Source organism: Heterocephalus glaber, unplaced genomic scaffold (genome assembly GCF_053883595.1).
Source record: "Heterocephalus glaber isolate CG9 unplaced genomic scaffold, H.glaber_assembly_v1.0 deba00001428, whole genome shotgun sequence".
Lineage (NCBI taxonomy): Eukaryota > Metazoa > Chordata > Mammalia > Rodentia > Bathyergidae > Heterocephalus > Heterocephalus glaber.
Window position 1 is genome coordinate 18,981,950 of NW_028258293.1, and position 27,796 is coordinate 19,009,745.

At 37.3% G+C, this 27,796-nt stretch overlaps 1 long non-coding RNA gene across 3 annotated transcripts in view; it reads right to left on the minus strand.

The window, feature by feature from the left end:
- The window catches only part of LOC147827991 (uncharacterized), a 201,085-nt gene that overhangs the window by 92,003 nt on the left and 81,286 nt on the right, over nt 1-27,796 (minus strand). For all 3 annotated transcript variants that reach the window (XR_015451449.1, XR_015451450.1, XR_015451448.1), the window contains 3 exons: nt 19,277-19,395; nt 18,988-19,060; nt 2,830-2,947 (listed from right to left, as the gene is read on the minus strand). This is a non-coding gene — a long non-coding RNA (uncharacterized LOC147827991). The remainder of the gene's footprint in view (nt 1-2,829; nt 2,948-18,987; nt 19,061-19,276; nt 19,396-27,796) is intronic.

The window sequence follows — 27,796 nt, forward strand, 5'->3', positions numbered from 1 at the left end:
CAGAAATTAATAAATTGAGCCAAGGATATCATTATTAAGGGATGGGTAGGACTGTGGCAAATGCATGGCCCACCAAAAGGCTTTCCAGTTCAAAAACTTTAAATACTTTCAAGTCAAACAAAATAGATCTGTGGATTGAATTTGCTTCCCCAGGGCTACAAATCTGTGGTTCATCTGCTAGATATGGATGTATCCCTGCCCTTCACTCTGATCTCAATGTCTAGAAAAACAAATTTTCAGGTAGCTTCATCCATTTGCTCATAATAGATGATAGAACCTAAATAACTACTGTGAAATCTTGATAATAACAAAAGCTAATGTTGATTCTTCTAAAGACTTTCATATAGTAATTTAACATGACAATATTAGAAAAAAAATTCTTATCTTCTGTCTTACAGATGAGGAAACTGGAGCACAGGGAGATTAAGAATTTGCCCAAGGTCACTCAGCTATTAAGTAGTAGAGCTGAGATTCACACCACGCCAGCAGTCTCTCTCCAGAGCCAGGGTCTGTACCAGGGTGTGGCCTTGACCCTTGTGCTACATGGGGGAAAGAAGACCCAGAGTTCTGAGTTCTGCAAGTTGAAACTCTTGGCTGCCTTTTACTTTATTCACTGACCATGAAATCCATCAAGGAGCATAAAGAAATGTGCTTTTTTTATGAGTACTTTGAAGTGTTTTGTTACTGAAACAATGCTGCGTTTCATTCTTTCTGTCACAAATGAGCATGAGTTTGAATGTCAATTCAATTACTAAATATATAATTGTTATCTTCATAAACTATATTTTGACATTTAACATGCCAAGCGTGATCATTTTATAAGCAACCCAAGTTATCTATAATGCATTTTTATGTTATGCAGCTATCAAGATGTCTTCAAATTTATAGAGTGCTAAAAAAGTAACTATATCATAAATTTCAATTTTCCCTAAAATTGCCTTTTCTAAATGAAACAGGAAAAATTATATTCCTGTCAGTATCTTCCCTCCAGTAGATTCAGAATTCCTGAAATGTTGAAACTGATCAAAAAATGAGGGGGAGTCCTTGTGCAGCTGTGGACAGTCACCTACGCAAAAACGTATCTGCAATTCTGTCCCCCTCCAGGAGCTTGAGGAATTGTCTATATGTGAATGGGATTGGGGAAGATAGACCCACAAACAAATTTTCAATAGTTTAAAAAGGAGCCTCACATCTCCTAGAGCCCAGTATCATCAAATGAATTAAAGATTTAAATTTAAATGTCTTTTATTTAAAAAACATAAAAGATCCACCAAGATGATTGATATCTTAATTAGCTTGATCATGGTCATCATTTCACAAAGTACATGTACTTCAAATATTCAATTTTTATTGGCCAAATACACCTTAATAAAGCTGAGGGAAAACTGTAAAGGAAGATATTCAGAAGATGATGATAATATATGATTCAGATTTATGAAACTTTATTATCTAAAACCTATGTAAGTGAACAGAAAGAAGTAAATTATAAATTATACTATCAATATTGAAACTATAAAAAGATCCCAGTCACACGGCACAAAGTTCAAGAAATGCTATCCTGAAACTAAAATAAAAACCATTTGACTCCAAAATTGACAAAGACAGTGAAAATCAAAGATATGGATTCTAAAAGGAAAGAAGACTTTAAATCTTACCAACTATCTATCTTTTATTTTGCTCTTTACTTATATTTTAGGTTTCTCATATAAGAGAAACCATGTGATATTAGAGCTTGTGTGTCTAATTTATTTCACTTAATATATGATCTCAAGATGTATCCATCTGGAGAGGACCATAATATTGATTATGCCCAAAGCAAGGGATAAAGAGTTAATCTCACAATTGGTTTGTTTATAGAAGTGACTCTGGCCGAAGCCTTCGTGCTGAGGTCAGGGTGACTCACACCCAAATTCCATTCCCACAACTAAAACCTTCAGACTAGAAGGACAATGTTCTAATTACAATCATATATTCTGTCTATTATGTTCCTAATTTGAGAATGCTTTGACATGTCCTTTATGAGCCTTATTTACATTATTTTCCATAGAAATCACATGTCACCTTTACCCCAATTGATTGCCAATAAAAGTGCCTGGAACTGGCCGGCACCTTTGTCAGTGGCACCGGCATTGGTCATCCTGGCACCCCACTTTCTCTCTCTTAGTGTATTTTTTTTTCAGACCTGCATCGTATACTTGGCAGGTGGGTACTAGAACCTGACTACAGGGTTCTCTGGCATCCATCTACCTATGAATGCAAGTTTATCCTTCTTTATGGCAGAGCAGTACTCTCTTGTGTATAAATACCACATTTTCTTCCTCCATTGATCTGTTGGTGGGCATATATGCCATTTCCAAAATTTGGCTGTTATAAATTGTGCTACTCTAAACATGGGTAATGCATGTATCACTGTCCTATGTTGACTTTAACTCTTTCAGGAAGATAATCTAGAAGGAAAATAATAGCTGGGTCAAATGGAATATCTATTTTAGCTTTTTAGGAATCTTGAAACAATGGATAATAGAAAATGGGAAGATCTTTTTCAAATGGTAAGGGGAACAAGAGGTGGAAGGAGGTGGAAGGGAGGAAAGGAAAAGCAGATAGAAAAAAAACAAATTGGAAAAAATTGAAATAGACTTTTTGGACATGAGAAGGAGACCAAGAGTTGGAGGGAGCAGAGAGGGATGGGAGGGATAAGGGGCCAAAAAAATGAATTAAGATGTATTATGTCTATGTACCAACTCCCCTCGATACATATAATTACTATGTACTGTAAACATGTACTAATAAAAAATGAATAAATTTTTTTAAAACCTTACCAATACTCACCTCTCCCCACCCAAGGGGAAGTGATGGAAAAGGAGATTACAAGAGGGCCGAGGGAAAATGCACCCTGTCTCCCAGGGAATCCCCCTCTCCCCAGTGCAGGTAACTTTCTGAGGACAGTCTGGGAGGGAAGCAAGAGAAAATGACCTTGAGGATTAGATTAGCAGCAAAAAGCCCAGCTGGGGAGGAGGACAAATAACAAGACCATAGAAAACCCAAAGCCAGGAACCTGTAGGATTTTATGTAAACATGGCTAGCTCACCCCAATCAATACCACAATCATAGGACAGCATTTTCAGCCCCAAATCAACACAGTTACCCAGAGCAACAAGCACACGTAGGACTTTCTCAGTAACTAAAGCAATCAAAATTACAAAACGGAAGTTGAGATTTATAATTGTTCACATTCTCTTTTATGAACAATGGGATATTGCTTCATCTATGAAGTCGATAATATGAGACTTAACTGTGGTAAGTGTAGGTGCAGTTATCTAGTAATAGAGCCAAAAACAGACTGTATAGCTTCTAAAATACCAAAATAGAAAATATAGAAGAACAAATAGACAACAGTACCAAATGACAGGAAGTTAGGATATAGCAAGAAATAATTTTTTTAATCAGAAGCTAAGAATTAGATGACAGATAAAACTAAATATAGCTATTACAACAATAAATGTTTACATGAAAAGTTAGCCTAACGCATAAAAAGAATTCTCAGATTGTTTCAAGACAATTAAATCTAGCTATTAAAACTCTGTATACAAACAACATACCTTTTGCCAGATATTTTTAATTACTTTCCAGATCTATTCTCAGTTATTCCCCACTGCTATGTGAAGCAGGAGGAAAACCAATCCCAGTGCATTAGCATGTGGCTGTGCCTCTGGCTTCCAGCAGGGTTTGGTCATAGGAAGACCCCACCTGAGAGCCGAAGGAGGGAGGGGCAGCCATTTCCTTGGTTCTCTGAAGCAGTGTCATCACAGCTGGCTGGTCCTGCCTCCAAGGCCACTGCTCCCATCAGGCAGCCCCCTCTGTTCAAGCTGTAGTAAGTCACTGAGCCCAAGACACTACACTGTCACTAGTGGTCTCTCCACAGCCCGCCCACTCTGACCAAGGGGTCCCTATACTAAATTCTCATTGTTACCGCATTCAAATACAGCATCTGTTTTCTACCAGGACCCTGAATTATATATATCCAAAGTTACACAGGAAGCTAAAAATAAAAGGAAGGCAGAAGAATACTAGCCAAATTTATTCAAAAGGAAGTCAGAGTTTGTCCTCTTCAGAAAATGCTGAATTCAAAGCAAAAGCATTAAATGGGACTTAAAAGATCACATCATGCTGATGAAGGGTAAGATCCACATTAACACAAAATTGTCTTAAAGCTCTATGTGATAAATTATATAAAATTAAAATATATAAAGCCCAAAAATTGCTGGAAATGCAAAAAGAGGCCAAAATCCAATAACAATGGAACATCTTTGTTAGTCTTTCAGGATCAAGTTAAACATTAGTGGGAAAATTGGCAAAGTCTGCACTTAGATAATAGAGTTAGACTGATGATGATTTCTTGGTCATTTCAAATATGCTGCAGAGAGGTGATTAACATCAGGAGAAGTTATGTGGAGGATATATGGGAACTATACTGTACAGTTTTTGTGACTTGTCCTGTAAATCTAAATGTATTCTCAAAAAGAAGGTTTAAGAAAATATCAAGTTAATAAAAGATAGAGATACATGAAAACTGAATGATATAACAAACAATACTGACCTAAGAAGAGAAACTACACTTCCTCCCCCTATGGCCATGAAATACAAAATTTTCTGTGTAGTAGACATAAAAAAAAAAAAAAGCTTTAAAAAATTTAAATCATTAAACAAAATTTTTTTTTCTATGGTTTGAGTAGTGCTCCCCTGGGTCCATGTGTTAAGGCTTCATCCCCAAGGTGATGTTACTGGGAGACGCTGGGGACCTCCAAGAGACCTGGACATTGTAGGATGTCCTTAGGTCATGGGGAGTAAGCCACCAAAGGAAACTGTGGGACCCTGATCTAGTCCCTTCTTTCTACTTCTTGGCTCTGGGTGTAAGTCCTTTTCTCTGCCAGGTGCTCTTGTCAGGGGTCCAAAAAAAAAAAAAAAAGAGCCACCTGAACTTGTGCTGGGACCTCTAGAATAGTGAGCCAAAATAAACCTTTTCTCTTATAACTGACTTGCCTCAGGTATTTTGTTATAGAGACAGAATGCTGACTAATGTATATCCACAAGGCAAAATTAAGGAGAAACATGCCAAAGTCTCTGACCATTTTTAAATGTTAAAGCTTTTTCTAATTATTTTAAACAACTCAAGCTTAAGAAGTTAAAAACACAATTGCAGAAAGTAGCAATTAATCCCGATTGCATTTTTTAGTAGCCACTTTCCTTCCTTCTTTTCTTTCTTCCTTTCTAGTCTAAAATTTACCTGGCTTTTTATTCATGTATTCCCTTTTTCACTCAATAATCATCTGCTTCAGGTGAGGTGATCACTACTCCCACTTCCAGTTCTTAGAAACGTGTTTGATCTAAATCAAACAATAATGGTCTCACTTTACCACCAGAAAATTAGTTTAGGGATGGACACATGAAGACATACTGTCAAATGCACTTTGAAGGTGAGTCTGATGAGTGATTTCTAACAAAAGTTTTCTTCAATGCTAAAAAGAAAATCTCTTTTCTATTCCTAGAAATTGTCATGGGCATGTGACATCTAAGCTACATCCTACTATGATGAAGGAGAACTAGCCTAAGGACAAGCCCTAAATAAATAATGATGGCATAACCTGATTGTCACAATACTAAACTAACCAAACTAGGCTTTTCTTTTTTCTATCTGTTGACGATAATGAATGTGACTTTGAGAACTGCTAAATAAACCAGCCCCAAAATTCTCCTACATCAAACTACTTGTATGAGAAATAATAATTCCTCAAAGCAGTTCAGTCAGTCTTTTGTTGTTTGTTACAGAAAGAATCCTAAATGGTTTATAAATTTCAGGAAAATGATGAAAGTGGACCACTACATATTAAAACCTATAAGGTGCAGCCAAAACATTATTCAGAGGAAAAGAAATTTGCTTTTGTCTTTTATTTCCAACATGCACATCATCTCAAATAAATAATGAATTCAAATCAAGAAGTTGGGGAAAGATGTCATGGCAAACTAAAAATTTAATAAATTGAATGGTTTTTCTGTTGTCAACCTTTCTCTGCATCTGTGTCTCTAACCTGCTTTAAAGTAGAGCATTTCATCCTTCTCAGCATCCCTTGAGCTCAGCGTCAAGTTTTCTCTCACTTATCCCACTACCCCCCGGCAGGGAAGGTAAGTGGCAAGTCATCTGGTTTCCTGAGATGTTCTGGTGAGTGCTTATTAGGTCCCTGCCATGTATTGCTCATCAAGCCAGTCCATCCAGCCCTACTTAATGATGATCTGACTATGGCTTTAATGTTCCTGACATAAAGGAAATGAAGATATCAGCCAAAATACTGAAAAAAAAGAACATTAGAAAGTATAGAAGGGACCCTTTAGAATCTAGGAAGAGGAATCCACACCAGGCCTGAGCAAACACATAAAGATGCTCATTCATTCCTAAGTAAGGAACAGTGCACATTTTCTTCAAAACACTTTTTAAATCATTTGGAACCAGATATATATATATATTTATGCTGAGGTCAAGGTAGAATACATTGTATATAATTCTCATTCCAGAGCAGAACTTTGAAATTCTCCAGGAATACTTTTGTTGATCTCTTTTGACCTTATATTAAAATGCCATCCAGTAAAAGACATATGTTTAGATTATAAGACCCAATCTGACTATAAAAATGTTCTGATCCCAAAGTGGGCAAAAATAAACACACAGTTTTCCTATATCACCATCATCATAATAATAACAATAATATTAGCAGATAATCTTCACTGAGCATCTGCCACATAGCAGAAACTGTGCTAAACACATTAAATGTAATTTTTAATTTCGAAAACATGACAAAGTAGCAAAGGGGATTCAAACTTGGTTCTATCTGATTCTAAATCCACATATTTAACTACAACACTAAGCTAACCAAACCAGGCTTTTCTTTTCTCTGATTATACTGAGTGTTACACTTTCACAATGTATTCCATATTTCATCCTCACAACAACTCAGAGAAGCAAAAACTATCACCCTATTTCACAGTTTAGGCTCCAGGATGTGAATAATATTCTTGGACCAGGAACTGATTAAGTAATAGAATCAGCATCTGGTCTTCCTTACTTCTGCTTCTGAAACTCAGGCTTTTCCTATTCTGTCTCTTGTCACAGTAACCATTGCCTTCCTGACAATCAGGAAATAAGGAAGACAAAGATTTGCCCCTGGCTTCAGCATGGAACTCCCTGCCTCCTTTGCCCATTCCTAGAAAACAAAGTGGTCTGTTCCCTTCCCTATTCATTATCACCTTCATTATCTTCAGGTACATTTTTATCTTGATGATTTTTTTCTTCTCCATTTTCTTATCAAGACTTTATACACAGCCTATAATTATGCCACTCAAGGTGACAGCCACTTTGGAAGTTCTCCATGCATTAGCACATAATTTAGGGAATTATCTGCAGGCCCCAAAGAAAGCATAAATTTCAGCCAAAGTAATTGTTTGGATAGGGAGCTTTGCAGAAGTTGGAATTTTCCAAAGGCTCTCATGTCCTTTGTGAAAGCAGACTAGAGAAAAATGGTAAAGACTTCTTTCTGCCAAATATTAGATTCTTTTTCAAGTCTCCTTGCTCCTTCATTTTGAATCAGAACATCGTTTGCTGTACTTAAAATGAATGTTCCAAGTATAGGCAGTATGAGCCAGATCAAAGTGATGAAGAAAAAAGCCCTGCAGCTTTCTCTGTAACAGATGTATGTACTGAGTATCTGTTATACACTGCAGTTTACATACTGTATATCTCTGTAACAACACAGGTATACAATTTGCATATTGTTATTTTCTGTTGCAGAGATTTAAACAACATTTAAATTGTCAAAGAAAGTTAAAATCTAAACAAAATAATGGATATCTCTAAAATACATATATTCAGTATCTCTTACAAATATTTTTTGAGATTCCCTGATGTACTATTACTATGCTCCCTTCAATTCCCCTGAATACTTCTGAGATCTCCTTATCTGAGGATCAAGAACCACTTTTGATGGTTTTGATCTTAGGATCTGCTGCTCTCTTGCTGACCATAAGGCTGTTTTCAGAAGTGATCTGAGACTATACTTGTGTATAAAAGAAAGCCTGTGATTTTTCAGGGGCTAAAGAAATGGGATGTGCTGGTGGTGACAGCTTCTGGTTTGTAAGTACTTTCATCCTTTTTTCTGCAGTAAACAGAAAAGCTTTATTTTAAATGCTATAGCTATGATCTTATTTGCTACAATAGATCAAGCTCAGAAGAAAATCTGTGGTGGGTCCCACTTCTGGCAATGGCAGACTAGGTTTTCTCAGTCTTTGCAAATATCTCTGTAAAAACAATTACACAGTATAAACAAAATATTGTAGAAATCTGCTTGAAAGGCATATGAAAGGTACCACAATTTTTTTTTAATTTTAAGGCATAATAAGAATAAAATAAAGAAGCAAGAGGTTAGGCTAGCCATTGAGGCTTTCTGAGAGGCAAGTGCCAGTTCTAAAAGTAAAAGCGATGACTAAGAGACTGAAACTTTGAGCATACTTTCCAAAAGTAAAAGCTAGAGTGACAAAAAATAAAGTTCATGATCTTTCAAGAAGAAAGAGCCTAGTAAGGTCCATAAATTTTAGCTGCCACCAAAAAAACTGAAACTATGGAGAAAGTGACAACTGGAAATAGGTGGACCCTCACAAAGTTTGAAGGTCAAGTTAGAATCATCTAATCTCTGATTATAATTAAGGTAATAATATAATTATAATATAATAGTATAATTGATATAGTTGTAATATAATAATATAATTAAGGTGATATTCTAGGAGCAAAATAAATCCCCTCTAGAAATAAATTCATACATAATTCTAGCTTGCATTAAAAAATAACAAAGCACACAAGAAGACAAGATGTAAAAAAAATACAAGATGGGGAAAACAGACAAAAGGTATTCCCTAGTGATGCTACATTTAAACATAATTCACAATTGCCAAGATGTGACAACAATGTAAGTGCTCATAAAGAATGGTGGAATATAAATGAAATGGAACATTATTCAGCCTTTTAAAAGAAGATACTGCTGGTTACACCACCTGTCTCAAAAGCACAAGGACCACAGTTCGATCCCCGGTACCAAAATAAAAAAAAAGAAGATACTGCTGGTGGAGGGGTCGAAGGGAGGGCAGGGGAATAGGGAAAAAATAAGAACCAAGATATGTCATGCAAAGGTACAAATTTCCAATGATGAATGTAACTGTATTGTATACCTAAAATGTACCAATAAACTTAATGAAAATAAAAAGAAGATATTGCCATTTTAAACAACATGATGAATGTGGAGAACATTGTGCTAAATGAAATAAGACAGGTACAGAAAGAAAAAATGAGGAATGACCTCTTTTTATGTGGAATCTTTAAAAAGAAATGGAATTGAAATGAAAAATCTAGAAAATAGCATAACCTATAAAATATGGCAGTAATCTACTATGTGTACTGGTGTTTCAAAAGTAGAAGGGAGATGGAATGGAGCAGATTACTAAAAATTTTTTAAACTACTAAAGTACTTTTAACACCAAGAAAAATAAATACAAAGAAACTTGTAGATATTCCATGGGGGAAAAAACATTAAAAACAGAGAAAAAAATCTTAAAATAGAGAAAATATTACTTTCAAAAGAACAACCAAAAAAGTGAACACTAACTTCTTAGAAGAACGATGGAACATGAAGTCAATGAAATTAGTATATCCTGATCAGAGCACTTTCCCCGGTCCTCTCCATGGGAGCCTTCAAGCCTATCTCCTTGACCTTACATGCCCAAGGGTCTAACAAGACTGCAATCAAGGTGCCATCCAGGGCTGAAGTCTCATCTGAAGTTCAACAGGAGAAGTATTCACCCACAAGTCCATCTTTTTTGTGGTGTGTGAGACTGAGGTCCTCAGTTTCTTGCTAACTGTTATCTGAAGATCATTCAATACCTTGCCACATGGAAAACAAGTATGCAAGTATGATTGCATGATTTATATGGAATGGAAGTACATATTGATGATTCTTCTTCAAATGAAGTCAGACCCAATGTTGTCAAATGTAGTCATCCTGTTGTCCTGTGCTGATAAATAAATTTGTTCACTTATATCCAGCTTTTAGAGTGAAAACAGTGGATGCATGCAGGAGGAAAGGTGAGAGAGAGAGAGAGACATGGATGGAGTAGAGTTCATCCCTGGAATAATCTCAAGGAAAAAAACATTTGAAGAGTGAAATTTTCAACATTAATGAGATATTGGTAGTGTGCCTCAACTCCTCCAACCCTCCAAACACAAATTAAAGAAAATACAAGATACATAGATAAAGAAATCATAAACATTGGTATGATAAAGAGGGATTTCTCCCCCCAAGAGTGCAAGGATAATTTATCATTCAAAAAATCCTTCAAGAGCACCTGGAAAGAGGCTCCCCTGCCACCATTCCACACTCCTAGGGCAGAGAAGGTAAGCCAGGCCTGGCACTCAGAAGGAGGCTCCCCCACCGCCATTCCATGCTCCTAGGGCAGAGAAGGTGAGTCGCGCAGGTGCCAGAAGCACATACTGTGGAAATGAGAAGACATTTAAACAAGTCTCAAAAACAGATTTCCACATCACCTACAGCAACTCCAAAGGGAAACGAGATGGAACAATCTGATACTCAACCACCTAGACTCTCTGAACTGGCAACAAAAGAGGATCTGGGAAAAATGAAATCAGAAATAATTACTCAGATAACAGCAAAGACTTTGCTCATAGTGCAAGACATGATTAATAAATCTAGAGAGGACAGAGATAAAAAAAATACAGGATCTGAGGAACATGATGGAATCCCAACATAGGAAACAAATGGAATCCATAAAGCAGATGCAAACAGATTTCCAGGAGATTAAAAACTCCATCAAAAGTCTGGGCAGCAGAATGAACCAATGTGAGGATAGAATTTCAGATATAGTTGATAAGATTGCAATTAGTGACCAGGAGAAGAAAAATTGCTTTAAAATTGTAAGGGAACACAAGGAATCAATCCAGCAACTGCTAGACGATGCAAAGAAGACTAACATAAGACTGATTGGAGTCAATGAAGAAACAGGAGAGAGTGCAGATGACATAAAAAAAACTGTTCACAGAAGTGATGGCAGAAAACTTCCCAAGCAGGAGAAAAGAACTTGACATATAGATAAGTGAGGCATATAGGACTCCAGCTAGTCTTGATCAAAAAATATCTACACATAGGCATATAATAGTAAGGATTCCAGAAATCCAACAGAAGAACAAAATTCTACAAGCAGTGAGAGAAAAGAAACAAATCACATACAAAGGAAAGCCCATCAGAATCACAGCAGACTTCTCAATGCAAACCCTCAAGGCAAGAAGAGCTTGGAGTGATGTATTCCAAGCCCTAAAGGAAAACAGCCTCCAACTGAGACTGATGTACCCTGCAAAACTATCTTTCAAAACTGATGGAGAAATAAGATACTTTCATGATAAAGAGCACCTCAGGAACTCCATGAATACCAAACCAGGACTCCAAAAAATTTCAGACAATACCCTAGGAAAAGACAATGAGGATCACAACCCCAGGAAACCCAGCAGAATGAATCCATTGGGCATGACAAATTAAACACAAAGGGGGAGAATCCAACAAAAAGAAAAAGTCATGACAAGGCTTTTAAAACTTTTAACTTCATCTCCTTAATGAGGGTATAATTCAATCTTGTTATTGTACCGATTAGTATTTTTCTGATTTTAGAGTTGCACATCTTTCCTTGTGCTATACTGGCTATTCATCATCTTATGTCTACTTTTTAATTGGGTTGTCTATTAATGAGCTCTAAGAATTCTTTACATATTCTGGTCATAGGTTATATACATTGTAAATATGGTCTGTTTAAGGACTACTTTTCATTTTAATAATGTCATTTAAAGTTCTACATTTTGATGGAATCTCATTTATCAAGTTTTTTCTTTTATACATCATGTTTTTTGTATCCTAGGTAGTTCTTGCCTACCCTGAATTCATAAATATTTTCCCTTATAATTTCTTCTTAAAGTTTTATACTTTTAGGCTTTCTTATTTAGGTTCATAGATCCCTTCAAGTTATTTTCATGTATGGAAAAAAAGGGTTGAGGTTAATTTTTTTATAGACGGATACCAGGTATTCTAGTGCCGTTGCTAAAAACACTATCTTTTCCTCTGCTCTTGAATTGAGTTTATATTCTATAAAATGCTAATGTTAAAATAATCTTTCAAAACTCAGTGGATCATATATGTGTGGTTCTATTTCTAGATTCTCTGTTTTATTCCAATGATCTATATATCTTTCCTTACACCAACACTGCCTTGATTACTGTAGCTTTAGAGGAAGTCTTAAAATTAGGTACTAAACATCTTCCAACACTGTTTTTTTTTTTAACTTTTCTAGGTCCTTTGTACTCCTACATAACTTTTAAATTTCAATATCCAATTCTTCATTTATAGCAAGTATACACAGACCTGAATTTTTATATATACCTTGTGTTTTCTAATCCTGCTAAATTCAAATACAAGTTCTAGGGGCTCCTAGAGATTTCTTAGTATTTTCTCTGTAGATGATCATTTCATCTACATATAAAGATTTTGCTTCTACCTTGCCAATCCTATCTTAATCGTGTCATTTTATTGTCAGACTATTTTGGTTGGGCCTAGGTTTCAAAGTTTAATGGACAGATGAAGAGTAAGCATATCTGCCCTTGTTCCCCACCTTAAGGAGAAAGCATTGTATCTTCTCTATTCATATAAGGCATTCTTGCTGGAAGTATGGAGTACATGTCTTTAACCTGTTGAGAAGGTTCTGTTCTACTCCTAGTCTCCTGATAGCTTTTACCATGAACAGTTGTAGAATTTAGTCCAATACTTTTTCTTCAACTAGTGACAGGATCATATGTCTTTCTCCTTTCCTCTGTTAAAATGATTACTTTTGGGGGTGGATCTTCCAATGCTGAACCAACGCTGCCATCCCTATAATAAAACCACTTTCTACATCCTGCCAGATCTGACTTCTAATAGTTTGTTTTGTTAAACAAATTTCTATCTATGTTCATATTTTTTCCTATTATCTTTATCCACTTTTATGATTAGCACAATGTTGATATCCTAAAATGAGGGGAGAAGTGTTCCTTCTTTTTTCTGCTTTAATTGTTTGATATAATTTATCAGTTAAAATGTATATGAGCCTGGTGTTGTCATATAGGTAGGTTTTCAAGCTAGGAATATACTTTCTTTAATAGGTGCTATTCAAATTTTATATTTCCTCCAGAGTTAGTTTCATTAATTTGCCTTCCAAGGTACTTCTTAGAAGTTGTCAAATTTATTTCAAAACAGATTTTTGTAATATGCTTTCTATATCCTTTTAAATTCTGTACAATCTGTGGTAATGTCTCCTAGGTCTTGATATTTTAATTTTAAAAATGTGTAATTGATATTGGGTAATAGGAAGTAAAGGTCTAAAGGACCAGGAGAAGTGGGAGAGGTAGGGGAAAGGAAAAGAAGGGGAAAGAAAAAATACGAGAAAAGGAAAAAAATGGAAAAAATCTTTGCAAATAGGGAAGGGTGGAGGGGGTGAAGGGAGTGCAGGGGAAGGTGAAAAAAAAATGAGAACCAAGATACTCATGTAATGGTACAAGATCCCAATACTGTATGTAAATGTATTTTATACCTAAAATGTACCAACAAACTTAATGGGGAAAGAATGAAAAAAAAAGAAATTACTATATCCTTAAGATGTGAATTGATAATCATTTCCAATATAGAATTCTATACCCAGTGAAACTATCTTTGTAAAATGAAGAAGGAATATTTTCAAATAAACAGAAATTGAGATAACTATCAACAGATTTCACGTTAAAAGAAATACTCAAGAGTATTCTTCAAGTAGAAAGATGATCCCAGTTGATAGCCTGATACTAGAATAAAAATGAAGAGCAAATGGAAAGGCAAAACGTATGTCTACATCTAAATCCAAACTGAATGAATAGAACAATAAAAACAAAGTCCTAGAGTGCTTGACATATTTAAAGAATTACATAAAAGTACATGTACAGAGGGAAATAAATGGACTCAGACAGTTACACTGGCCAAGAAGTGATAAAAAAGAGAAATTCTTTTTTAAAAATTCCAAAGTAACTGCTGAAAGGATTAAAGACTGTATAGTGAACAAATTAATAGGAGGAAAAATAAAAAATAATGAAATACATCTTGACTGATCCAAAAGGTGAGAAAAGAGAAAGAGGGACATATGAAGTTAGGCAAATATAAAGTGGCAGTTTTAAACATACATATACTGTATCAGTAATTACATTAATTATAAATGGAATAATAATTTCAACTAAAAGGAAATATTGATCTAAATATAAGTTTACAGAATAGATAAAAATAAAATGGTGGAAAAAGACACACCACAAAAACAGTAACCAAAGGAAAACTGGTGTAGCTATATTGAAATATAAAGAGAAAGACAAAGATTTCATAATTACAGAAGAGTCTATAGTCTGTCCTTCAGGAAACTAGATAGATAGATAGATAGATAGATAGATAGATAGATAATATATAGATACATATATTATACAAAATATATTTTAAAAGTAGGCCAGGGTTGTCTAAAGTTACAGAGGGAATTACTGGACAACCTCTGTTTAACTTGCCTTGTACCACCAGTGCCTAATAAAGTGCTTGATACGTTTTAGGTGCACAGTAAATTATTTAAAAGTCAGTATTATGAGCCAAGATGCCTAAGATTTCTACTTAATGCCTACCACTGTGGAGATTCAAAAAAACACATTACTATTGCTTAAGTCATACACAACACACACACACACACACACACACACACACACACACACTCCCAAAATCTAACTGGCATATGACAAGGCTTAAAGACATGGTGGGTTTTGAACTCAGAATACTGAATTCAAATCCCAGCTCCTTCAGTTACTTTCTATGTGAACTTCGAAAAATGGCCTCCATGAATTTATAATTTTTCATCTGTTAATCAAGAGATAATAATAACGCTTCATTGTGTTTTCTGAATATATAATAAAATCACATATGAAAAGTGCATAGTACAGTGTCAGGCCCTAGCAAATACACGATAAATTATAGTAAATAATAACTGTAATTATAAGAAATTTTTAAATAATCCAAAAACAGCAGTTTTTTAAATTCCACTATAAATTAGAATACAAAATTGGCCCTGAGGATGTTACAGTGGTGGAGAGGCTTTAAGATGGTCCTCATAATTCCTGTCACCTGTCATTCATGCTTTTGTGCATTTTCTTGCCCTTGAGTGTAGGAAGGATCTGTGATTTGCTCCTTTTGGGGGTTTTGTTTGGTTTGGTTTGATTTGACTTAGTTTTGGTGCTGAACATTGAACACATGCTACTCAAGCAGTGATACCACTGAGCTATATCTCCCACCGTGACTTGCTTCTAATCAACACAATCCAGCAGAGATGATGAAATGCATACATGATTATATTTACATGATCACATAGCACCTGTCTTCTAGAGTATCTCTCTCCATCGATGGCTTCGAAGAGAAAAGTTGCCATGAATCCAGCAGCCACAAGGAAATTAATTCTACCAACATGAGGGAGCTTGAAAGAGTATACTTCCCCCATGAAAGCTCATGAAAAGCCAGCTTTTGCTGACACCTTTAAGGTGACCTCTTAGGACCCTAAGGAGAAGAGGCAGGTAAGCTGTGTCAATCCTGGCGCACAGAAACTATTATAAATATGTGTGTGAATGTTTGAAAAAGAGACAGAGACAGAGGCACAGAGAGAGAGACACAGAGAGACACAGAGAGGGAGAGACAGAGAGAAAGAAATTCCATATCCACTAGTAGTTACTACCCCATTCCTCCCTTCTCTACCCCTTGGAAGACACCGATCCATTTCTGTCTCTAGCATTTGTCATTCTGGACATTACAAATGGGATCATCATTATATGTGACCCTTTATTGGCCAGCTTCTTTCTCTTAGTATAATGTTTTCAAGGCTGCTCCATGTGGTAGTATGTATCAATAATTTATTCTCTTCACGGCTAAATGATACTAAATTTTATGTATGTGCTATATTTTGTCTAGTCATTTATCACTGATGGACATTTAGGTTTCTTCCATTTTTTTACTATAGACATTCATGTACAAGTGTTTGTGTGGGCATGTGTTTATTTCTTTGGAGTATATACCCAGGAGTGAGGTTTCTGTGTCATATAACTTTGAGTTTAATTTTTTGAAGAACTGACAGACTTTTCCAAAGTGGCCACATCACTATGCATTCTCACTAAGTATTTAGTCTCACTGTTTTCTCTATATCCTTGCCAACATCTGCTGTTATGATTGTTTTTATTATTCTCATCCCAATCAGTATGAAGTATCTCATCCTGGTTCTGGTTTGTATTTCCATGATGGTTAATGATGCTGAGCATCATTTCATATATTTATTAGTACATGAAGCACATTAAAGCGCATATATATATATATATAGTGATTCCTCAAAGCACTAAAAATATAATTACTGTGCATTACAAAAAGTCCACTTCTGAGTAGATACCCAAAATAATTGAAAGAAGGGTCTCAAAGAGATACTGGTATACCCGTGTCATAGCTGCATTCTCAGTAACCATGGAAGCAACCTAAGTGTCCATCAAGAGATGAGTGAATAAACAAAATTTGGAATGTTATTCAGCCTTGAAAAGGAAGGAAATTCTGACACACACTAACACAAATGAACCTTGAGAACATTATGCTAATTGGCATAAGCTAGTCACAAAAAGACAAATATACTGTATGAACCTGTGTATATTAAGTACTTAAAGTAGTCAGATTTTCAAGATAGAAAGTAGAATGGCAGTTGCCACAGGCTGAGGGCGCAAAGAATGAGAAGTTGTTATATAATGCATACAAACTTGCAGTTGCACAAGATTAAAAGCATTCTGGAAATGGGTTGCATGGTATTGTGAATTTGCCTTAACAGTTTAAAGCTGTATGCTTAAAAATAGGATATGTTTTATAGTACGTATTTTACCACTATTAAATTTTTTCTTACAAAGAGAATTCTCAGGGCGAGTCCTCCAGTGAATGTACGCGTGGAAAGCAATACCTCCCATAGCCATCCTGCGGCAGCCTTTCGAGGTGGCCACACACCTTCAGCATCTTATATTGCTGTGTATATTACAAAAGTTTGGGCCAGAGCCCAGTCACCCAGGAGCAGAGGAGAAGCAGCTGCAGGCCCAGCGCTTTCTGACCCCGCCCCTCTCCGTGCCAGCTCTCCCTTGGCTTCTTCTCTAACTCAGGGTTGAACAAATATTTAAAGAATATTTTGCAAGAGTGGCATCAAATTATCAGCCTGCCCGGGGTGCCCGCGTGTCACGGACCATCTCTAGGATGCGGCAGAGCCATCAGCTCCATAGCCAATCTCGCTAATTAGCAAAAGTTAAGCCTTTCGCTGTGTCCCCAAACAGTATGGATCGCGGTGTTTCTGCTCAACTGATTGGAAAATTGTAATACTTCGGCTTCAGTGTTTTCAGCAGCTTATAGCTGAGTATTCATTAATTATGCAAAACAGCCTTCAGGGGACCCATTCTATTGAGTTAATTAATATTGAGTGTTCGCAGCCAATTAACAGAACTTCTTTCCCTATTGCGGGAGGTTGCTGTGGGACGAGCCAAGCGCGCTGGCTCCCTCCCTCCACACCGCGCCTCTGACTGACCCTCTCCCCTCCACAACAGCAGTCTGCAGCACCATGATCAGGAAGGCCAAGGGCTCAGACTTCCTCCCTTCCATGGGCCTGCTGCATCCCATCCGGGCCATTCATTGTCCGCTGAGGCATGGCACAGCCTCGCAGTGTGGCTGTCTGGCAGCAGAGCGGGCATGGCTAGAAATGCTCACTGAAATGCAGAATATCAGCCCCCACCCTAGACATCCTGAGTCAGAATCTACATTTTAACCAACCAAATCCATTTTTGTGCCAGTGCTGTTTTTGTTACTATGGCTTTGCTGTATAATTTGAAATCAGGTATTAGAATGCTTCCAACCTTGCTCTTTGCTTAGGATTGCTTTGGCTATTTTGGGTCTTTGAGTTTCCACATGAATTTCAGTGTTGTTTCTTTCTGCTTCCATAAACAATGTCATTGGAATTTTGATGGGGATTGAACTAAATCTGTAGATTGCTTTTGGTAACATGGTTATTTTAATAATATTAATTCTACCAACCCATGAACATAGAGGTCTTTCCATTTTCTAGCATCTTCTTCACTTTTTTCTTTGGTGTTCTATAATTTACATTGTAGAAGTCTTTCACCTTGGTAAAGTTGAATATGTGTGTGTGTGTGCATATATTATATGTTTGTGAATGGAATTCTTTTCCTGATTTCTTTTCTCATCTAGCTCATTATTAGCATATAGAAAAGCTACTGATTTTTAATTTTATATACTGGCCTACCCCTTTTTAACCCAGAATCTTCCTTCTCCCTTACTTTAGCCATGTGGACCTCAGTGAACAACCTTGAACCTTTTTTCCCTCCCTCTCTGGAATTCTAATATCCCACCATGCTCTGTGACCATTTTCAAATGTTAACATGCAAGTCTTAGAGATATAATGTCTTGCGGAGACCTCCAGTGCATTGGCCACACTAGAATCTCACAATCTATCTGTTCCCTTGTAGTTTTCTTTCTTTTTCCATAAAATGAAGCACTTTAATCATTATTTGTTATCCTCTACTCTCCTGCCCCACAACAATTTCATTACAAATGCCAAGGCTTTAGTGTCCTGGAAAATCTTCCATATATCCTTAGCAGTTTTCTTCCCATTTCAGCCACTATTACAAACCACCGTGTCTCTTTAAACTTTTCATGTCACCAGGTGATCCCTCTTCTGTACAGCAACCCACACCATCTAGATGGCATGTCTTTTTGTCACCTTCACACTTACCTGCATCTGCATTGTATCTTTTCTTCTGTCTTTCTCAGTGAAAAGTGCCCCTCCTCTGGTCTATGCGGTATGACTGAAATATATGGTGTATCTTTAAATTTTTAAATATTTATTACAGTAAAGGATACATTGTCATTAATCTTCCTCAAAATACCCCCCTCATTTCAAAAACACTTATCCCTTCATTCTTGCCACTTTCTGAAGCAGTTCTGGATGTCTTCTTTCATAAGTATCGCTAATTGCTCTATTGCAGCTGCCTCAGTGTACTGAATAGATTCAAAAAGTTTACCTCTTATGGTCATTTTGACTTTGAGGAAGAGCCAGAAATAAAATGGTGTCACAGGGCTGGTGATTTAGCTCAGTAGTGCCGCCACCTGGCTTGCAAGCGCAAGGTCCCGAGTCCGATCTCTGGTACCAAAAAAAAAAAAAAAAATGGTGTCAGACCCAGTGAATATGGTGGATGAGAACACACCATAATGTTTTCATGACCCTGCTTTTTGGTTCTATGTAAATTGGAAGCTACATTCACCATATGTTTTTTTCATGCTTCATAAAGACACTCAGGAAAGAAGACTTTCAGAACTGCTTCAGAAACTGCCAAGATTAATGGGATAAATATGTAAGGGTGAAATATTTTGAGAGAGAAAAATGATAATGTATTTTTTACTGTAATAATTTTTTAATTTAAATATTCACTCTATATTTGATCACAGTTCATAAATTTAAGGATAACTCTAAGCCCTAGTCTTCAGGATACTTTATTGAACACAGAGTGAGTGACTGAAAGAACAGAAAGTTATTTTCTTGCAGTTTTAAAGGTTGAAAAGTCTAAGATCAAGGTCCCAGCAGGGCTTGACTTCATTGAGCTTTCCCATTCTGGCTTGTAGGTGAACACTTTCTAGCTTTGTCCTCACAGGACAAAGAGAGCAAGAGATCTTCAATGTTGCTCTTTTTTTAAGGACATCAGTTCTATTGCATCATGCTCCACCCTTATGACTTTATTTAATCTTAATAACCTCATTAAAGGGCCCATCAAGAGCCCCTGCCACAGTGCCGAGGAGGTGAGCCTTCTGGGCCGCTGTACCACCACCCTGAGCACCCAGGAGCAGAGCTGCCCACCCCAGCGCTGAGGAGGTGAGCCACACAGGTGCCAGCAGCACATACCCACCTACTGAAATGAAAAGACACATAAACAAGTCTGAAAATGAGACTCTCAGATCACTTAAAGCAACCCCAAAGGGAAAGGAGATGGAACAATCTGCTACTCAAGCACCTGGACTCTCTGAACTGGCAACAAAAGAGGATCTAGAAATAATGAAATCAGAAATAATTTCTCAGACAACAGCACAGATTGTGCCCATAGTGCAAGACATGATTAAATCTAGAGCAGACACAGATTAAAAAAAAAAAGAGGAGCTGAGGAACATGAAAGAATCCCAACATAGGAAACAAATGGAATGCATAAAACAGATGCAAACAGATTTCCAAGAGATTAAAAACTCCATTGAAAGTTCATGCAACAGAATGACACAATATGAGGACAGAATTTCAGATATAGAAGACTGTAATTAGTGACCAGGAAAAGAAAAATTTCTTTAAAATAGTAAGGGACCAGGAGAAATCAATCCAGCAGCTCCTAGATGATGCAAAGAAAAATAAAATAAGACTGATCACAGTCAATGAAGAAGCAGAAGAGTGTAGATGACATTAAAAAAAAACTGTTCATAGAAGTGATGGAAGAAAATATACCAATCAGGAGAAAGAACTTGACATACAGATAAGAGAGGCATATAGGACTCCAAATAGCCTTGATCAAAAAAAAAAAATCTACACATAGCCATATAATAGTTAAGATTCCAGAAACCCAACAGAAGAACAAAAGTCTAAAAGCAGTTAGAGAAAAGAAACAAATCACATACAAAGGAAAGCCCATCAGAATCACAGCAGACTTCTCAACACAAACCATCAAGGCAAGAAGAGCTTGGAGTGATGTATTCCAAGCCCTAAAGGAAAATAACCTCCAACCCAGATTGATGTACCCTGCAAAACTATCTTTCAAAATTGAGGGAGAAATAAGATACTTTCATGACAAAGAGCACCTTAGGAACTTCATGAATACCAAACCAGCACTCCAAAAAATATTAGAAAATATCCTAGGAAAAGACAAGAAGGATCACAACCCCAGGAAGCCCACCAGAATGAATCCATTGGGCATGACAAGAAATTAAACACAAAGGGGGAGAACCCAACAAAAAGAAAAAGTCATGAAAATGATAGGTCAATACATATCAGTTATAACCATCAATGTTAATGGTCTCAATTCACCAATCAGAAGAAATAGACTGGCAGAATGGGTGAAGAAGCAACATCCAACAATATGCTGCATACAAGAAACAAACTTAATTCAAAAAGAAACTCACAGACTGAAAGTGAAAGGGTAGAAAATAATACTCCATGTGACAGGAGACCAAAAAAAAGCAGGAGTAGCTATCCTCTTTGCAAATCAAGTGGATTTCAAACCAACACTGATTAAGACAGATAAAGAAGGACACTACATCCTTGTAAAGTGAACAATCCAAGAGGAAGAGATGAAAATCATAAATATCTATGCACCAAACACTAGTGCACCCAACTATAGAAAACAAATACTAACAGACATGAAAAATCAAATGAGCACTAATACAATAGTAGTGGAGGACCTGAAAACCCCACTGTCACAAATTGATAGATCAACTAGACAAAAAATAAGCAACAAAATATTAGAACTCAATCAAACTCTTGAACAAATGAACTTAACAGATGTTTACACAGTGTTCCACCCCACAAAATCAGAATACACATTCTTCTCAGCTGCATATGGGTCATTCTCCAAAATAGACCACATACTCACTCATGGAACATGTTCAAGTTAAGTGAAAAGGAACTGAAGTTATCCCCTGAATGATATCAGACTATGGTGCAATGAAATTGGAGATCAATAGCAAAAGAGACCACAAAAACTTCATAAACACATGGAAATTGAACAACACACTTCTGAATAACCAATGGGTCACAGAGAAAACTAAAGAAGAAATCAGGCAGTTCCTACAATTAAATGACAATGACAATACAATATATTGGAATCTATGGGACACAATGAAAGCAGTCTTAGATGGGAAATTCATAGCAGTGAATACTCATACTAGGAAAACAGAGCAAGCCCAATTAAACAACCTGATGCTGAACCTCAAGCTTCTAGAAAAAGAAGAGCAGGACAAACCCAAGGCTCATACAAGGGAGGAAATTATAAAGGTCAGGGCAGAATTCAATTCAATAGAGACTAAGAGAATGATACAAAAAATCAATGAAGCCAAGAGTTGGTTCTTTGAAAGAATAAGCAAAATCGACAAACCCCTAGCCAACCTTACCAGAAAAAGGAAAGAAAAGGCCCAAATCCATACAATTAGGAATGAAAAGGATGAAATTACAAGAGACCCAGCAGAAATTCAGAGGATCATCAATAACTACTTCGAGAACCTATACGCCAATAAGATGGAAAACAAAGAAGAAATGGACAGATTTCTAGATATGTATAAATTACCAAAGTTGAAAGAAGAAGACCTAAAACTTCTAAACAACCCAATATCCATCAATGAAATTGAAAATGTAATTAAAAACTTACCAACTAAGAAAACCTCAGGTCCTGATGGCTCCACTGCTGAATTCTACAAGACATTTAGAGAGGAACTGCTGCCACTACTGTTTAAACTCTTCAGTGAAATTGAAAGGGAAGCAAGACTCCCAAATTCATTCCTGGAAGCAAGCATCACCTTGATCCCCAAAGCAGAGAAAGACCCTCCTGAAAAAGAGAACTATAGGCCAATCTCACTAATGAACATAGATGCAGAAATCCTTAATAAGATACTGGCAAATAGAATGCAGAAGATCATTAAAAAGATAATAGACCCTGACCAAGTAGGATTCATCCCAGGGATGCAGGGATGGTTCAACATACACAAATCAATCAATGTAATATATTGTATCGATAGAGCCAAGGACAGAAACCATATGATTATCTAAATAGATGCAGAAAAAGCATTAGACAAAATCCAACACACATTCATGAAAAAAATCCTACAAAATATTGGAATAGATGGTCTCTACCTCAATCTGTTAAAAGCCATCTATGAAAAACCAACAGCCAATATCATACTAAATGGTAAAAAACTGAAATCCCTCATGCTAAAATCAGGAACAAGACAAGGATGTCCACTATCACCACTCCTGTTCAATATAGTTTTGGAAGCATTAGCCACAGCAATTAGACAAGAGGAAGAAATAAAAGGAAAAAAGATAGGAAATGAAGAAGTCAAATTGTCATTATTTGCAGATGACATGATACTCTATATAGAAGACCCCAAGAACACCACCAAAAGTCTTCTAGACTTAATAACCAAATTCAGTAGAGTACCTGGATACAAGGTCAACACACAAAAATCAATAGCTTTGCTCTATATGAACAACAGAATCACTGAGAGAGAAATAGGGTAAACGATTCCTTTCACAATAGCATACAAAAAAACTGAAATACCTAGGAATCAACCTAACAAAAGAAATCAAAGACCTCTTCTCTGAAAACTATAGCACTCTGAAAAAGAGAGATTGAAAATGATATTAGAAAATGGAAAGACACCCCCTGCTCCTGGGTAGGAAGAATCAACACAGTGAAAATGGCCATACTTCCAAAACTGCTATATAGATTCAATGTAATCCCAATTGAAATTTCAGCAGCACACTTCATGGACCTTGAGAAAACAATCCAAAAATTTCTTTGGAACCAGAAGAGACCTAGAATAGCAAAAGCAATTCTAGGCAATAGAGACACAGCAAGGGGTATCACAACCACCAAATTGAAACTATACTACAAAGCTACTGTGATTAAAAAAAAAAAACAGCATGGTACTGGCAAAGAAACAGACCTGAGGACCAGTGGAACAGATTAGAAGATGCAGAAACAACTCCAGACACACTCAGCCACCTCATCTTCGACAAAGGAGACAAACACCCTCACTGGAGGAAAGATAACCTCTTTAATAAGTGGTGCTGGAAAAACTGGGTTTCAACTTGTCAAAGTTTAAAACTAGACCTGTATCTCTCATCATCCACTAAACTAAAAACAAAATAGATTAAAGATCTAAATATTAAAACAGAAATACTGAACTGACTAGAATAGAGGTTAGGTAGAACTCTTGAAGACATTGGTGTAGGAAAAGATTCTAGGAACAAAACCTCAGTTGCCCATGAACTAGCACAAACAATCAACAAGTGGGATCTCTTCCTATTAAAAAGCTTCTTCACAGCAAGGGAAACCACCAACAGTGTGAAGATACAACCCACAATGTGGGAAAAATTTTTCACCTGCTGTTCCTCAGACAAAGGTCTACTATCTACAATCTATATTAGAAAATCAGACCTCCCAAATTTAAAAACCCAATCCAAAAATGGGCATCTGAAATGAACAGACATTTCTCAGACCAAGTAGTAGAAATAGCAAATAAACATGAAAAAATGTTCAACATCACTGGTCATTCAAGAGATGCAAATGAAAACAAGGCTGAGATTCCATCTCGTCCCAGAAAGACTGGCTGCTAGCATGAAATCAACCAGTAACAAATGCTGGCAGGGCTGTGGGGAAAGACCAACCCTGCTCCACTGCTGGTGGGAGTGTAGACTGGTGCAACCACTGTGGAAATCAGTATGAGGATACCTCAAAGAACTAGGGCTGGAAGTCCCATTTGACCTAGCTATTCCCCTGAAGGGTATCTTCCCCAAAGAATTAAAAGAATCATACCACAGTGATATATGTACACCCATGTTCATAGCGGCACAGTTTGTAATAGCTAAAACTTGGAAACAGCCCAAATGCCCATCGACTGGAGATTGGATAAAGAAATTGTAGGGGTTTTTCATAAAATGGAGTACTACTCAGCTATAAAAAATGAAAAATTAGAGACATTTATAGCTTAATGGATGCACACTGAGGCAATACTCTTAAGTAAAATAAATAGGACACACATGTGTAAATACCAAATAGTTTCCCTTGTGTGAAAAACTGAAAGTGTACATAAGGACTAAAGGATGTAATAGATGGTGTGAAATAGGAAGAAATCGGGCAAAGGGGAAGGGGAAGTTGGAGGGGTAGGGGAAAGGAAAGAAGAGAATGGAATTAATATGAGAAAATGAAAAAATGGAAACAAAGTCTTTGTAAATAGGGAGGGATGGAGGGGTTGAAGGGAGGGCAGGGGAATGGGGAAAAAATAAGAACCATGAGTGATTATGTTTAGGTGCAAATTTCCAATGGTTAATGTCATTATATTGTATACCTAAAATGTACCAATAATATCAATAAAAAAGGGCCCATTATCAATCCAGTCACATGAAGGTTTGGGGCTTTTAACATCTAAATTGGCGGGAGAGGGGCATGACTCAGTTCACAGTAATGAATCACATGGATCCCCTGTTTCAGTAGCTGTGTGGCACAAATTCTACCAACAGTGGAGAGTAAGCAGCTTACATCTCCAAAGCCTTGGAAACACTTGAGATGATCCAGGAAAACATCCCAGAGCAGGGGTCTTGAAGGATGCATTAGCAATATATAGATTGAGAAGATGACAACAGGCATTTCTGTCTGGAGGGAGAAGTAGGGATAAAGTAAGACAGCATGATCAAAGTCACAAGTATATGGAAGATGAGTGGCTAGCAGAGGAGGTTTCAGTGCCAAGCAGGACTTAAAGACTATGCTCAAAAGCACAAGTTTGATATGACAGATCTCAGACTGTGTAGCCTCTTGTCTCTCCCATCATCTTTGCTTAGCTGGTTGAGGCTGCTGGAAACACTAAGTTCAGAAAAATTCTGAGACTGCTTGGGGGTTCCTCAGGAAGAGGGTGGTGATAGATTAGTGATGTGTGCCCTGGTGCTGACTATAAGAGAATAAGAACAGCTACAAAAGTGCTGTGGATTTGCCTCCTACTTCTGCTGAAGATCTCGCCCTTCAGTGCCCTCCTTGTGGGGGAACACAAACAGATGCACATGGACCCACAGATATATTCCCTACTGTTATCCCAATGTCCTCCATGCTCTGCCCTTCCAGCCCTGCTTTCCCTGGAGCCCACAGTCTGAGAAGCTGCTTAGAGAACATTACTGCTGCCCACATTGAAGGTCCACATTCTGAGGCTCCCATCTCAAGACCAAGGTGTAATTTCCCAATGGATCTGGGGGCCTGGGCAGTGCTGGGCTCCATGCAGTTGGAGAGAATGGAGCATTCCAAATGTACATTTGCCTGTTTCCCAAGACTCCAAAGCAGTTCTAGTGTGCCTGTAGGTCACCAAGTTGTCTCATAAAAATTGTGCATTCTTTCAGCTTCTAACTGTCACCTTCTTAACCTTGGGGACTCAGACACTCTCCAAAAGGTCAAGAAGTGAGCAAAAGTCACACCATCTGTTGTTCTGGCCTCCATTCTGTAGCTTGTGATCGCAGCCAAACTTCTACCTTTCTCAACCATAAAACAAAAGTCTCCTTACACATTAATGGAAAAGAAGGGGTCCTGGTGAGAAGATGGGTGTTAGCTGTATCCTGAGCCCTAATTGTCCATCAAAATGCTTTATTACAGGGGAATTAAATTAGGAAATAAATGTGATACCCTGTAAATACCTCCCCCCAACGCTACACCGCTGGTGACACTGGGCACATATTAATAGATAAAATTTAATGAACCTTTCTTATGCAGATGCACAATGCTAAGTACTGTGCATACACTGTCCTATTTAATCCTCACATTAAATCTTGGGAGGAGGGTAAAAGTTGTATTGTGTGCTTTGTATGGTGATGCAGCATCTGTATTCTTAGTATTTATTTCCCTGTTGTCCTTCCTCAGTAAACACTCTTTGAAGGGAAAGATGGAGCTTATATCCAAACCTGAGATAAACATTAAAAGGGAAGCAGCTCCCTCCATCCTAACCTCAGGATGCCAAAGTAAAAAGGTGTTAATAAATTTCTGGGGAGTGAGAAAACCTTCCACTAATAAGGGTCATAGCTAGTGTTTATATTGCAGCCTTACCTGTGCTTTAAGAGCTGTACTTATAGGGCCAGGAATTTAGCTTAGTGGTTCCACTGCCTGCCTTGTAAGCACAAGGTCCCAAGTTTGATCCCAGGTACCAAAAAAAAAAAAAAAAAAAAAAAAAAGGAGCTGTACTTATAGACTACAATCCTACAAAATAATCTCTGATGAAGATCAGAGAACTAGTGCAGAGAGTGATTAAATCATTGGCCCAAGGTCAAACAGCTGGTAAGTGATGGAGCCCAAACTCAGCTACAGTCAAACTCCAGCCAGGACTCTGAGCTACCATGATGCTGGCTACTCTAAGAAGCTGAAGCTCAAGGCAACCAAGCCAGATTTGGGGGGTCAAGCATCCCACATAAGTTACATACTCTTCCTGGAGAGCCAAGGCCAAGTTCAGGGTTTTGTTGTAACAAGTTAAGTCCTCGTGTGTGAGCTCACCCTCTGCACACAGATAGGGATGTTGCCAAGCTGAGCTGGTGCATGACGGCTGCCCTGGACACATCCCAGGGTACCTGCTGGTCGTGACATGGTAGAAAGTTGCAGCAGAACTACCTGGACACTGGACGGGAATGGGGGCAGCCAAGGCAGTGTCATGGGAGAGCAGTCCTCTTGAAATGTTGTATTTCTACTGTCAAAGTGAGTCAACCAGATCCTCCCAGAGAATTGAGATTAAGGCACAAAGCAAAGCAAAGTCTCAGTGTTCTTGTCAGA